General features: G+C 35.7%; 1 pseudogene; it reads left to right on the forward strand.

Moving 5' to 3' along the window:
• Positions 1-293: 293 nt before the first annotated feature.
• On the forward strand, positions 294-1374 carry LOC127202393 (rRNA 2'-O-methyltransferase fibrillarin-like; annotated as a pseudogene).
• The last annotated feature ends 13760 nt before the right edge of the window (positions 1375-15134 follow it).

Raw genomic sequence — 15134 nt, forward strand, 5'->3', positions numbered from 1 at the left:
AGCACATTCTAATGAGAATTGCTCAAAAATTAATATGTAGTAAGTTCTGTGTTTTATTCCTATATATAGAAAGGGCCATGGGCAACAATGTGACAAAGAGTAATGATATGGTTTTGCTGTTAAGAGGTGAGTCTATAACTCTCTTATCTCTTGCCTTCACAAAATGTTTTATGTGACCGTAATTCACAGATTTTGTAGGCAAACTAAGATGCATGATTTATTGAAAACATAGGAAAGTCTGGATTAGAAATCGGAGACTCGTGGAGGTAGGCGAGGAGAGGGGTAGATGCTTCAGGTTGCCAGAGCCGCGCTACCAGGGACGCAGTGATGAAGCCAGGTTTCAGCCCCCGTGGGGGTGGCTTTGGTGGCAGAGGAGGCTTTGGTGACAGAGGCGGTAGAGGAGGAGGCCACGGAGGCTTCGGCGGTGGACAAGGAGTTTTCGGCGGAGGTCGAGGTCGGGGGCAGAGGTGGTGGCTTCAGGGGCCCAGGAGGTGGACGAGCTGGTGGGTTCCAGTCTGGGGGTGGCCGGGGTCGAGGTGGTGGCCCGGGAGGCAAAAGAGGAAACCAGTCAGAGAAGAATGCGATGGTAGAGCCACATCTGCATGAAGAAGAAAGGAGGATGCCCTTGTCACAAAGAACCTGGTGCCCGGAGAATCTGTGTATGGAGAGAAGAGAGTCTCCATTTCAGAGGGAGATGACAAAATTGAGTACCGAGCCTGGAACCACCTCTGCTCCAAGCTGGCGATTGCAATCCTTGGCGGCGTGGACCAGATCCACATCAGGCCGGGGGCCACGGTGCTCTACTTCGGTTCCGCCTCGGGCACCACCGTCTCCCACGTTTCGGATATTGTCGGCCCGGACGGCCTCGTCTATGCAGCTGAGTTCTCCCAACGCTCTGGCCGTGACCTTATCAACTTGGCCAAGAAGAGGACCGATATTATCTCCGTTATTGAAGATGCTCGACACCCACACAAATACCGCATGCTTATCGCATTGGTGGATGTGATCTTTGCCGACGTAGCCCAGCCAGACCAAACCCGGATTGTGGCCCTGAATGCCCACACCTTCCTGTGGAATGGAGGACACTTTGTGATTTCCATTAAGGCCAACTGCATCGACTCCATGGCGTTGGCGGAAGCCGTGTTCGCGTCTGAGGTGAGGAAGATGCAGCAGGAGAACATGAAGCCGCAGGAGCAGCTGACGCTGGAGCCCTACGAGTGTGACCACGCTGTGGTGGTGGGCATGTACCGGCCACCTCCCAAGGCAAAGAATTGAAACTCGGAGCTGTCTAGAATTGGGGGGAAATGTGTGTTGCTACTGTTGCATGTATGGTTTTTGTTTTTTTGTTTTTGTTTTTCTATTAAAAGACTCATCTGTCTAAAAAAAAAAAAAAAAAAAAAAAACAAGAAGAAGAAGAAGAAATCTAGTGTGAGTTAATACCGTTTACTTACTTTATTACTTTATTGGTGCCTTTGTACAATGATAATTGCTCTGGTCAGCATAAATAACTTTATTTCACTTCGGTATACGGGGCAACAATGTGAAGCACATTGTCTTCAATGGCTCTAGGATGCTTATAGCTAATAAATCATGCAATGCTGTAAATAAAAAGCTATAATCTCATAGAAGAAACTCATTTACAGTGAAAAAATGTGTTTACTGTCAAATTGTAAAGTTTTCCAATTATATTTATAATACCCTTAAAATTACTAAATTTTGATAAAAATATTTACATTTTTTATCTGGCACACATATGCATACAGTTTTAAAATTATACTTAATTATTATTTAACTAATTAAAATTTATATTTAATAGTTTGGACTCACTATCTAAAAATGTAGATAGTCTCCACCTTTTGTATGGACCCCTTCTGGTTAAATAAGTTAATAAGTCATTAAAAGAAAAATTGCAAAAAATGCCGGAGATAATGATTTCATGTTCGTCAAAATAGAATTGATTCATGGTTTTTGAGACTGAATCTTATTAAAAGTAAAATTATTTTTTAGTTTATTGTAATAGTTTAGTGTATAATAAATGAAATTTATCATTAAACTATATTTATAATATAAAATACAAAATAAACTTATATAAGTAAACTAAATTATAAATCCAATTGTCACATAGAAAATTAATGTGTGTGATTGTCCCATATATAAATGTTTATATATGTTCCCCTAGAGAACTCTAATGAAAATCTCAAAAATAAAAAAAATACTATAAAATATATTTTCTATTCATCACATTCTACTCATCTCCTATGGTGTTATTTTTAAGAAAGTTTCATAAGATTAAGTACCTGGAATATAGGTAAAATATATTAACAAACTTCTTTCACTGGGTACAAATGAATAAACAAGTCTTAATCTTATAAATTGTCTTTGCAAAATGCTATCTTTTCACTTAAATTTCTAAGTAAAGCTAACAATTCTCCGTCACCTAGGAGACACACTAGGTTAAGAGGACAGCAGCCATCTTTGCCTATGATTTCCGTGCTTTATTACCCTGGCATTTATCATCGCTGGCCTCATAATGAAGAAACCCTAAATGGGAACAGTAACTTTAGAGAGTCTCTCTCCTCAAACAAGGAAAAGTTTCCTAAACTCTTTTTTAATTAAATATATTTTGATTTTAACATAAATTGTGCTATCTTCTAGAGTTTCTTTTCCCTCCATTAATCCTTAATAATTTTCTATCATAGCTTATTCTCACTTCATTTGAGAATAAATTAACTCTTCATTAAAATGCATCCAATTATTGATAACAATGTTTGCCTTGGAGTAATAATTTTATTGGCATATATTCCCCATATATAGTAATGAGTTTCATATCATCATTAACATAGAAATAGATAATGTGCTTTGTATATATTTTCCTCTGCCCTATTCTTCCTTCTTTCATCCATCCTTTTTCACATTTTATGTTTTTATAGGTAATCTAGGATTCAGAAGTGTGAAAATATTTTATTTTTGTCTTTCTAACTCTGAATTAACTTATCTGAAACTATACACTTCCATTGCGTGCATTTTGCCTGAAAATAACACAATTGTATTCTTTTTCATAACTGACAAATTTTCTTTATGGATAACTTTGCTGACAGAAGTCAGTTTCAAATTTTCCCTACTATGAACAATGCAACAACAAGCATCAAACACGCTGATGTGCTGATGTGTGTGTGATATGTTGACTTAGAGTCCTATTAAAAATAACTCCTAAATAATATATAGTTGGGATTTATAGAAAAATTATTTTTAGTTTTGTGAGGAATTCTATTGACTGGTATTTAAAAATATATATTTCACATCCTGATGGCTTTTTACTCACATCTATACACTATGAAGTTGTCAGGTATCACCAACCATCCATCCCATTTTGTTTTAATATTATAAAACCTAAATTTCTTTTCAAATTTGTATAAAATGGCTCTAAACAAGACAACTATATTATATATCTTTATAAAATGTAAGTGTGAGTGTTCCAACTAATATTATGACTTTTGTTTTGTTTTCTTTTGTTTTTTGTTTTTCTCTGTATAGCCTTGTCCATCCTGCATTCACTTTGTAGATCAGAGAGGCCTCAAACTTAGAGAGATCCAACTTCCTCTGCTTCCCTGAGTGCTGGGAGTACAGACGTGCACCACCATGCCCAGTTCATTATGACTTTTTTTTTTTTTTTTTTTTTTTTTACTAGAAGTGAGTAATTGATCCTGCAGTCTCTTTGGCTTTAGGATCTCCCTATCTGTCAATCTGTTTCTCTCTCTTCACTTTCTCTGTTTCTCATAAGCATACACTCTGCTTGGAAATTTGCTTAGGAGATTCTAAAATTTTTATGTAGCTAGCCCCCAGCCTGAAGAATGCATAGGCAATAACAAATAATTAAGGGAGCCTGCTTCTTCCTTCCCACTTATAAATGTCATAGGCCAACATACTCTATTATGAGCTAGCGACATGATCAAGTGCCCTGTGGATTAATTAGAATTTTCAACATGAGATTGATATAATGCAGATGTAGTAAAATGGGGATATATTGTGCTTTCCTGGTAGATTGAATCAAATCACATCTGGTATTTTCCTTAAAGAATACAGAAAAGAACTTGTAGCAGATGGATAGTTTTGTACCAGGGGATACGTAAATTTTCCTGCATGCAATTTTTCTAAATGCATCTGTGTTCTCTATAGACCAATCAAACAAGCTAACTGTGGATATGCTTTCCACACTTTGCAAGTAGGTAATAGTAAGCTAACTTTTGCACTCAAACACGAAATTTTGTTGTTATCAGATTACAGTCTTGTTATAGAATATTTGTTTTGGGGAATAGACTTCTTCCATGCAAATCTAATAACTTAGACTTCAAGGTCGTAAAGGTCAAATCGGTTAAGGCCTGTATAGTAAAAAATATTTGCATTTTCTAATGAGTTTCTGGGTAACTACTTACTGTTAAAAGGGAAAAATATAAGAAAAATACAGGACAATGATAAGAGCCATAAATGATAAACTTCTTGAAAAGAAAGAAATATTGCAGCTTATAGACAGTCTCTATTGCATATCCAGACCTAAAAAGAACTGTTGCCTTATTTACTGTTTCATACGTAAATATTTCTTTGTGTTATAAATTACAGTATATTATCAATATGTAAATACAGGGCTTTCCCCCAAATCTTAAATGATATTCTCTGCTCTGTGTCATCCTTCATGTAACATCATATCTGATATTGTTTGTTATTTCACAGCTCTCCAATATAATGTTCCCTATATACTTCACACTTTAATGTATGACATAGTCATATGTTGATATGGCTGTATACACATTATGTCAGCTTTAATTCACTTCTATGTGTGTGCCTACAGAAGCCAAATGCCAATGTTGCTTTCTGTCTCAAAAGACTTGTACCTTGATATTTCAGTGATGGTCTCTATTGCTGAAACAGGAACTCATTAGTTCAGTTAGACTTTGTGGAGAGTGAGCTCCAAGATGCAGTTGTTTATGCCTTCTTTTGTGCTAAGGTACAGATATCCACCATTACCTTTTGGTTTTTATGTTTGTACTGGAAATCCAAACTCAGGTTGCCTTGTAAAGGAATCATTTAACTGACTGAACCATCTCTCCCCACTTTCTGTTTTACTTTTAATTTAATACTGAATTATTTTGTTATTTTAATTAATTAATTGTTTATGTCGATTTTTCCTGCATGTATATATAAGTGAGTGTCTAATTTGGTATTGTAGTTACAGAGCTCTTGTCAGCTGACCCATCTCTTCAGTACCTAGATTAAGTATTTTTTGTTCATGCGTACAGATGGTATTAGATGGAAGGCCACTAATGTCCTTGACTTACCAATTACTTATCAATAATATACCAGGAATTCAATCATTCCAGTTATGATTTATTGTCTGTGATTGTCAATATGTTTGTAATAGATAATTAAGACAACTATAACTTTTATATAATCTATCTTTTGAAATATTAATATCCCATTAGTTCATTTGAAATTCTTAAAATAAGTTTTCAATCCTGAAGGAAGCAGCCATTTTAGTGTTTTTCTCCTGTCACCTGTCTCTTTTCCTGAGATACTGCATATATAACACAGATATAGCCTATATAAAATGGACTGGCCTCAAACTCGCCATAACATTAGCATCTGCTTTCTGGTTGCTGTGCTTCAGAGTAAGTACCAGCACAGCCAGAACTTTAATGTTTTCACTGACTGTTGACTGATGATTCATCAAAGCCACTGTGAATTAAATAACTTTGTTTGCAGGAAGCATGAATATGGGATATTACAAATTACATATAAAATTAAAAATTAACTATGTCTCCTCATGTTTTGCAGCTTGTCTGCTTTATTATACAAAAAATTAAAAGTACTACCACATTCATCAATATAAATGTTGACTTTGTTTCTATTTACAACTTATGAATTTACTCTCGAATAGATAACCCAGAACACGTAACTTAACATTTTCAACTTCTCTGAAAATCATATTTGGATGGGGGGTTGAGTATAAAAATATGCTTCTTTTTTACTAGTTTTATATCCATTATTGTATATTGTTTTTTCCTCCTTTGAAAGTAAGAGACCTCTTCTGTTGATTTTTATGTAAATTGTTCCAACATGTCCCTGGTCAGATATTTTCTCATCTCTCATTTGATGGTTTGATTTTTGGAAGACATAAAAATAAAAAAAATGGGAAATGAGTGTTGATGATCTTTTCATTTGATGGAGAATATTAAAGGGAGTGAGTCTATGAGATATTTCATTGAGTGATATCAGAAATGACATGTAGAATGTCTCAGTAACATAACCACCCATATATGAGCCAAACAAGGAGGACACCAATAACCATGTCTAACATCACAGAAAAGAGCTCACAGGGTCCCACCCTACTTGAAGAATTTCAGGCAACTAAATAAAGCTATGAGCGGAAAAAGAGGTCTCCTCAGGAAAGAGCACACTAACTGCTTGACAGGTGCCAAAGTTTAGCCCTGAAATTGTTCATACCAGTAATATCAAATGGACTCAAGAGTTTACATTTGGAAATATATATATGCAATTATATATGCACATAATAACAATTAGTGACAAAAGAGGCCATGAGTTTGAAGGATAGGAACACTGGGTACCTGAGAGGGTTGAGGAAATAAAAGAGAGGCAGGAGATATTCTAATTAAAATACAGCCTCAAAATTAAACAGCAGCAGCAATTAAAAAACGTACATAGATAAAATGTCCCATACAAGGCAGGAAGACTTTGTGGGGATCATTGCGTTAACTGACACTCAGTTCCACTCAAATGCCCTTAGTGCATTTGTCTCAGTTTAGTGTTTGCACATCCATATTTCAGATTAATAGTCACACAAAACTGGACACTGAAGCCTCGGACCAATGTAGTCCTCGGACAATTTGCCTAGTAGTTAATTGACAACTAGGTAACATTAGGAAAAATTTTAATACACCTTGGATATATTAAGACCAGATGCTATAGTAAACAAGTGATCGCACCACACTTGAAGTTTTCAGGCAAGTGGATGGAACAAGAAAAGATCATCTTGAGAGAGGTAACACAGAAAGGCATACATGGTATATACTCACTTATAAGCAGATATTAGACACATAATACAGGATACCACACTACAGTACACAGACCTATAGAAGCTAAATAACAAGGAGGACCCTAGGGAGAATGCTTAGTTCTTATTCAAAAGGACAAGTTGAATAGACACCAGAAACAGTTGAAAGAATGACCAGGAAGGTAGCCTACCACAGAGGTCCTGTGAAAGACCCCACCAAGCAGGGAAGACAAGCATTATATTTTTAAGCCTTACAAGTTGTTTATTTTTGGAAGTTTCCATGTAATATTTTCAAACTGAGGTTGACCATGGATAACAGAATTTGAAGATAGGTTGTTATAGGTCATAATCTATAGGCAAAGATGTACCTTCACTATAAAGGTTTATTGCAGGGGTTTTCCCTAGGGAATTATAATTTCTTTTCTGTTGCTTTGATAAACCCGTGATCGAAAGCAACTTGAGATAAAGAATTCATTAAATCATAAATGTTGTAATCCACCGTCAGGCAACTCATGGCAAGAACTCAAGGCAGGAATTTGAAGTATAAAGCAGCTTACTAGCTTGCTTCCCCAGACCTGCTCAGCTACCTTTCTTAGTTAGCTCTATCCAAAGATACCCCTGTGTAAAGTGGGATGGGACCAGTACATCAATTAGCAATTGATAAATTACTTCATAAGCACAGTCAATCTCATCCAGAAAGTTCTTCAAATTTGTATCAAATCCAAATTAAAGTTTAGTATATTTCATCAATCACTATTGTAAGAAATTGTTAAAACTTTTATGTTATTTCATAAGTAAGATAATGATAGCACCTGTCAGACTTTGTAATGTCTCATGCTGATCCAAGGTCCTTTTATTTTTCATTCTTTACATTTCTTTTCTTTAAATCAAAATTTTCTGTCTATTATTTCTCGATGTATTTGAAATAAATACATACAATCCATAACTTGACTTGTTCTAAGATTGAATCTGCAAAAACCAATGTGCTTAATTTCTGGAAAACTTTTCTGAACCCATTTACTTTTAGCATGTGCTAAGTTACTATATTAAATGCCCTAGAACTTGCTGCCCTGTAAGCACTTTCAGAAAGAATTATGCCAAATTTCAATATGTCAAGCTGTGATTAATCAACTTTGTTCCCCCAAAGATTAAATTACTACGGCAAAAGGTCAATAAATGCTAATGATTGTTATCTGGCCTTAAAGCTATGAACAGAATCCTTAAAAATGATTTAAAAAGGAAAGTCGTTTGGGAAAAAAATGATTGGAAATATTAATGAATTTGTTACTTTTATTTTGAAAAACAATTTTATTTATTGCACAATAGAGAGTTGTCAATGTCATAGTATTTTTGTGTTAAGAAGAATAAAATCAGTCATATTGAATGAATTTTGTCTCTATTCTTATAAAACATCATTAATGAAAATAAAATTTTACTCTTGTTCAACAATATTATTAGGTAAATATGTAAGATGTCAGAGATGAGGGCAGTTTCTATAAATATGTCTATATAAAAATATCAACAAGACTTGAGATAATTCTTCAGGAAATTTTTATCATATATATGTATATGTATACACACACACACACACACACACACACATATATATATATATATGGAAATGAATTTGAAAATGGGGAAGAGACATACAGTAAGATTTGATGGTAGGAAAGCCATGGTAAAATGCTATTTTGCTGTATTCTTAAAAATAAAAAAGTAAAAAGAATATAGATGACAATAATTTTAATTTATTATTCTTTAAAGTATGTCCCAAAGAGTACCAGTCAACAAAACCAAAAAGATCATCAGTATTCAAACTACTTAAGAGAAAGTTATAATATATAATAAGCTATCCTAATAAAATTTTAGGAAATAATAGTGTTTGTTACTTTGCCTGGGTTGGCTTTGCCTTAAGAAACTATGAATTAGATAACTTGTATTAATTATCCCTTTTAATATAGTGTTACAATATTTATATGAAAAGTAAAACAAGTTGTTCATTATTATATTATATTTCATATGCTATAGATGAAGAGAATGAAATTGAAGACAAAGATTCTAAGCATAATGTTTTACATCATGTATGTAAGAAAAGAAAGAAATATCAGAAGTTGATACTAGATATAAAATTTTATTGTAAAAATGTAATGTGATGCGGATTTCTTAGTAAGAATTTTTTATGATAAAACTCTTAAAAAATTGTTACTAAGAAATCCGCATCACATTACATTTTTACAATAAAATTCACTTACCAGGAAACTGGGACAGAGAGGAGGACATCCTATTGGGACTCTAGATGAGAGAAGCATGGGAAAATAGCAAAGTAGAAGGATCCAGAGGGTCCTAGAAACCTACAAGTAGGACATTATGATAGGCAGATTTGGGCCCAGGGGTCCCGCTCAAACTAAGGCACCAGCCAAGGACAATACAGGCAGTAAACTTCAAACCCCTACCCAGATCTAGCCAATGGTCAGAACATTCTCCACAGTTGAGTGGAGAGTGGGGTATGACTTTCTCACGTACTCTGGTGTCTCACATTTGACCATGTCCCCTGGAGGGGGAGACCTGGTGGCACTCAGAGGAAGGACAGCAGGTTGCCAAGAAGAGTCTTGACCCCCTATGAGCATATACAGGAGGAGGTAATCCCCCTCAGGAACAGTTATAGGGGAGGGGAATAATGGGAAGATGGGAGGGAGAAAAGAATGGAAGGATACAAGGGATGGGATAACCATTGAGATATAACAAGAATAAATTAATAAAAAAAAGAAAAAAAGAATTTTTTAAGAGTAGTGAGTATAATATTTGCTTAAAGGATATTTACAGAGAATTCTATAATCTATGCTCAGACTGCTGAGCTCATTTTCTATAAAACTTCAATTCATGCAATGTTTACATTGAGATTAAAACATGCTGCTTTCATTTATTCTGTATATTAATACTAAAATGATATATGGGAATTAATATGAAGAAATGTGTGATGAGAAATTTTCTTTGTTGATGTATAATGTTCCTGCTTTCATTTAGCATATATCATTTCATTATATATAAATGAACATTAATGATTCAAGTGAACCAAAAGAAAGTAGAAAGAATCCTGGGTTGTATAGATACAAATGACTTCAGTGTTTGGGACATATTTAAGCTAGTAATTTTTAGCCTTTTGATTAGGTAATACTAACACATATTTACTGAAAAAAAATTTTCTAAAATCTTGGAACTCCTGAATGTGTATTTTTGTTCAACACATTTTATGGAATGTCTCACAAATATACACTTGAATTTCTTTCCTATAACACATTCAGTCTCAGAAAAAAATGAATGTGCTCCACCTACTCACCTTCACTATTTCCTGTGTGCTACCAAGATCACCCGCATTTTCAGCACCAGTATTATCTCTGTCTCTCTGTGCTAGAGTTTATTTACAGTGTCATTCTAAATACACATTTTAATGCAAAATCCAAGGACTCAGTGCTCCTTCTTTATTGCATAAGTTATTTATTATAATTTGTTAACATTACATCCCTATAGTTATCCCCTCCTTATGTTCCTATTCTCATCCTCTCTCCCTTTTCTGCCTATTTCCCTCCCCTAGATCCTTGATACTGGGGATCCCCTGACTTCAACTGTCTGGCAACAGCTTATTAGGTCTCTTCACAACAGTTTGCATCCCCTTCCTCTACCTTCCCACTAGTCTGTAATGCCAAGGGGCTATGACCAAATCATAGGCACTACAGTGCATGATCGAGGTTCAGCAGCAGTCCCATATCCGCCCTTCATGTTATATCTGAACACAAGCTCTTGGTTCTCTGCATGTATTGTCCTTGGCTGATGCATCAGTTTGCGCAGGCCTCCTGTGTCCAGAGATCGGGAGCCCATGATGGTCTCCCAATACAGCTCCTGCTCTGTCCTGGAGCTTCCATTCCCTCACTCTTCCCTACAACTCTCAGTGTTTGGTCCAGTGTCCAGGTTTGAGTCCCAGTACTGTCCCGATCTCCCACTGGGTGGAGTCTCTCACAGGACATATATGCTGGGCTAATATCCTTTATAAGTGAGTATATACCATGCAAGTCTTTCTGGTTCTGGTTACATCACTGAGGATAATCATTTCTAGTTCCATCTATTTGCCTGCAAATTTCAAGATTTTGTTTCTAATAGTTATATAGTTTACCATTGCCTAAATGAACAACAATTTCTATAGCTATTCTTCAGTTGAGGGACATCTAAGTTGTTTACAGATTCTGCCTATTACAAATAAAGCTGCTGCAAATATAGTTGAGCAAATGTCTTTCTTATATGGTCGAGCATCTATCAGGTATAGGCGCAGGAGTGGTATAGCAGGGTCCTGAGGTAGCACTATTCCCGTTTTCTGAGAAAATGCGAAGTTTTACAAGTTTGCCCTCCCACCAGCAATGGAGGAGTATTCCCCTATTTCCACGTTCTCTCCAGCAAGTGCTGTCACTTCAGTTTTTTATCTTAGCCATTCAGATAGGTTTAAGATGGAATCTCAGATTCAATTTGATTTGCATTTCCTTCATGACAAGGGACGTGGAACATTTCTTTAATAGCTTCTCATCCGTTTGATATTCCTCTGTTGATAATTCTCTGTTTAGCTGTGTACCTCATTTTTAAATTGCGTTATTTGGTTTAGTGGTGTTTAATTTCTTGAGTTCTTTATATACTTTAGATATGAGCCCCTTGTTGGATATATAGTTGGTGAAAATCTTTTTCCAGTCTGTAGGCTGCTGCTTTGCTCTGCTGACAGTGTCCTTTGCCTTAAAGAGCTTTTTAGTTACATGAGGTCCAATTATTAATTGTTGACCTTAGAGCCTGAACTATTGGTGTTCTGTTCAGGAAGTTGTCTCCTTTGTTAATGACTTCTAGGCTATTTCCCACTTTTTCTTCTAATGGATTTAGTTTGTCTGGTTTTATGTTTAGGTTGTTAATCCCTTTGGACTTTAGTTTTGTGCAGGATGATAAAGATGGATCTATTTGCATTTTTCTACAGGAAGACATCCAGTTAGACCAGCACCATTTGTTAAAGATGCTGTCTTTTTTTCCATTGTATAGTTTGGATTTTTTTCTCAAAAAATCAAATGTCTATAGGTGTGTGGATTTATTTCTGGGCCTTCAATTTGATTCCACTGATCAGTATGCAAGTACCATACTGTTTTTATTACTGTTGTTCTATAGTGCAATGTGACATCACGGATGGAGATTCATTTGCAAGATCTTGTACAGGATTTCTTTTAGCAATTCTGTTTTATTTTTGTTTGTTTGTTTTTCCATGTGAAGCGGAAAATTGGTCTTAAAGGTATGTAAAAATTATATAGGTATTTTCATAGGTACTGCATTGAATCTGCAGATTGATTTTTGGTAAGATGGCCATTTTTATTATGTTGATTCTCCCAATTCATGAGCATGGGAGATCTTTCCATTTTCTAATGTTTTCTTCAATGTCCTTCATAGACTTGTAGCTTTTTTTCATATAAATATTTCCCTTGCTTGGTTAGAGCTACACCAGGATACTTTTATTATTAATGGCTATTAAGAGTTTTGTTACACACACACACACACACACACACACACACACACACACACACACATGCTGCTAAGTCCAGTTGCTCACATTTATGTGTGATTTCAGGCATGAGCTCTAAGGGAGCTCATCGCTGAAAAGACTGATTCTTGCTCTCTTAGCTGTCATTATTTACCTGCAGATCTTCATTTATAGATAGAATGAATGGGACTTTCCCAATCCACTATACAATATATGTTGGCATTTCATTATGTATATCTCATTTTTATTATTAATATTTCACAAGTGTAATTACCTTGTCATATATGGAAGATGCAGCCACGCAGATGATTTCCTGGTCCTTTAGACTTATAATCATTATACCTACACATAAGAGGCTTATGTGTAGATGTTGTGTTGTAGATGTACCCATTGGGGCTGGCCACCAATGGTCAATTGTTCTCTGATTTTTAACAAATTGAGTGTTACTATGATGGTCTGCATCTGTTGGGGGTTGGTATTTTGTTATGTATTCTAATTCTAATTACTGCCCCATAATATCTGGTTGTTCCCAAGAAGAGAACATTCACATGTTCACCTGTCTTGGCTATGTAAACCTTGCTCTACCTAATTTAAAGTTGGTTGGTTAATAAAAATGCTGAAGTCTGTGACTGAGCAGAAGAGAAGTAGGGCAAGCTTAGCTTCCTAGGCTTGGGATGTAAGAGGTACCACAAATCCAGGTGGGAGAGGAGAAAGGAAGCCAACCAAACATATAGCAGGAAGAGAGAGACCTGGAGAGAAGGTAGTCGCCATGGGGCAGTATGGACCGTGTGCACATGGCCATGAGTGATGGCCTGATAGAACAAAACCAGCTCCAACAGGAATGATTAAGGCAAGTAACATGGAATGTGTAGGTAGAAAATAGCAATTTGATACCTGCCTGTCACAGACATGACTATAAGTCATAGAGGCTTTGCTTGACAAAGTTCCAGAGACCTCTGACTGTCCAGCATTATCTCTAATCATCCAGAACAGCTGTTGAGGCTTTGCTTGACAAAGTTCCAAAGATCTCCAGCTGATCACCACTGCCCTTAAATATTATGTGTGATCCAGGTGTAATTTTCTCTAGAAATCTCCTTTTTCTCCTAAAAATTACCTTTTCTCTTTAGTTCTCAGCCCTAAGAAAGTTCATATAGGGAAAACATTTTCCCACAGAGAATGTTAAAAGAGGTCATCTGGGCAAAGACTTGAGACATTGAAAGAGTTTTTTGTTCTGACTGTGACCACCAAGCAGAAACTGTATAAACAAAAGTTAAATCCTTGACCTAGCAATACCAGGATAGAGACTGTTACCTGTATAAAAGTTTTGAGTTGTTTCGGAATGTCATGCATTACATATTCTTTACAATAAAGGACCCACTGGTAGGTAGTCTAGTCTTGGATAGCACACCTGTTGGTTTGGGACTTGTAGTAAGTCAAGTCTTTCTTTATTATAAAACATTTAACATAAGCTGTGTTGCTATGACAATCTTGTAAACACAATGGCTTTAGCCTGGGAAAATTTACGAATAAACTTTCCTAAATATTATTTAAGAAATAATAATCAGGTTATGCTGACCATTGCTTGGAAATTGATTGATGTTTGCTGTATGCTTTATTGTAGGTTATACAGAAATTTATCTATTTCCTTGTTATGCTGTTCTCTTAATTTTTTGATTTTTGAATGCCCTATTGATTGTAAAAAAAAAGAGAGAGAGAGAGAGAGAGAGAGAAAGAGAGAGAGAGAGAGAGAGAAATCATGATGTAATATGTAATGAAAAAATTGACTTCATTTTAACAAAATACTGGGGTTGGACCAAGGCAAATGAGAAACAAGTAACGGACATGAGAGAGTAAGACAGATTAATATGGTGAACGGAAAGCAAGAAGAGAGGTAGAAAAATGAGTAAAAACAAGAAAAAAGAGAAATAGAAAGATGGGTAACAGCTAGCAAGAGATATAGAAAGATGGGCAACAGCAAGCAAGAAACATAAAAAGACAGATAACAACAAGCAGGAAGAAAGATAGAAGATGGGTAAAAACAAGCACAGAGTCAGATTGCAACCAACAGAGACATATAGAGAGACAGAAAATAAAGTTCTCCTGGGCTTTACAACCTTCAGCTTGCACCACATATACCTGAGTCTCCAAGTATTTGCTATTCCTCTGTTCCTCATCCTCTCCTCAACAACTAGTTCCTCTAGCTAGTTGTTCAACCATAGGTTGTTTTCCCTTAACCAGCTGTTCGCTGGCTGCTCAGTTCTCCCTACCATGGATCCACCTCACTTCTTCCCTTTTCACTGTTCTAAGAGCTGGTCTATGGGAGCTGCACCTGCCTAGTTACTGCACTTTAAGGCTTTTATAAATCAAAGTGGTCTGTATCTCGATTATTTGGTAGGTAGCCAGGGTAGAGAACCCTAGAGTCAAATATAATTACAACATCCATCTGATGGATAATAATCTGACAAAAATACTTTTTAAATTGTATTTTATTAATTTATTCTTATTACAACT

This window comes from Acomys russatus, chromosome 18, assembly GCF_903995435.1.
Source record: "Acomys russatus chromosome 18, mAcoRus1.1, whole genome shotgun sequence".
Classification (NCBI taxonomy): Eukaryota; Metazoa; Chordata; class Mammalia; order Rodentia; family Muridae; genus Acomys; species Acomys russatus.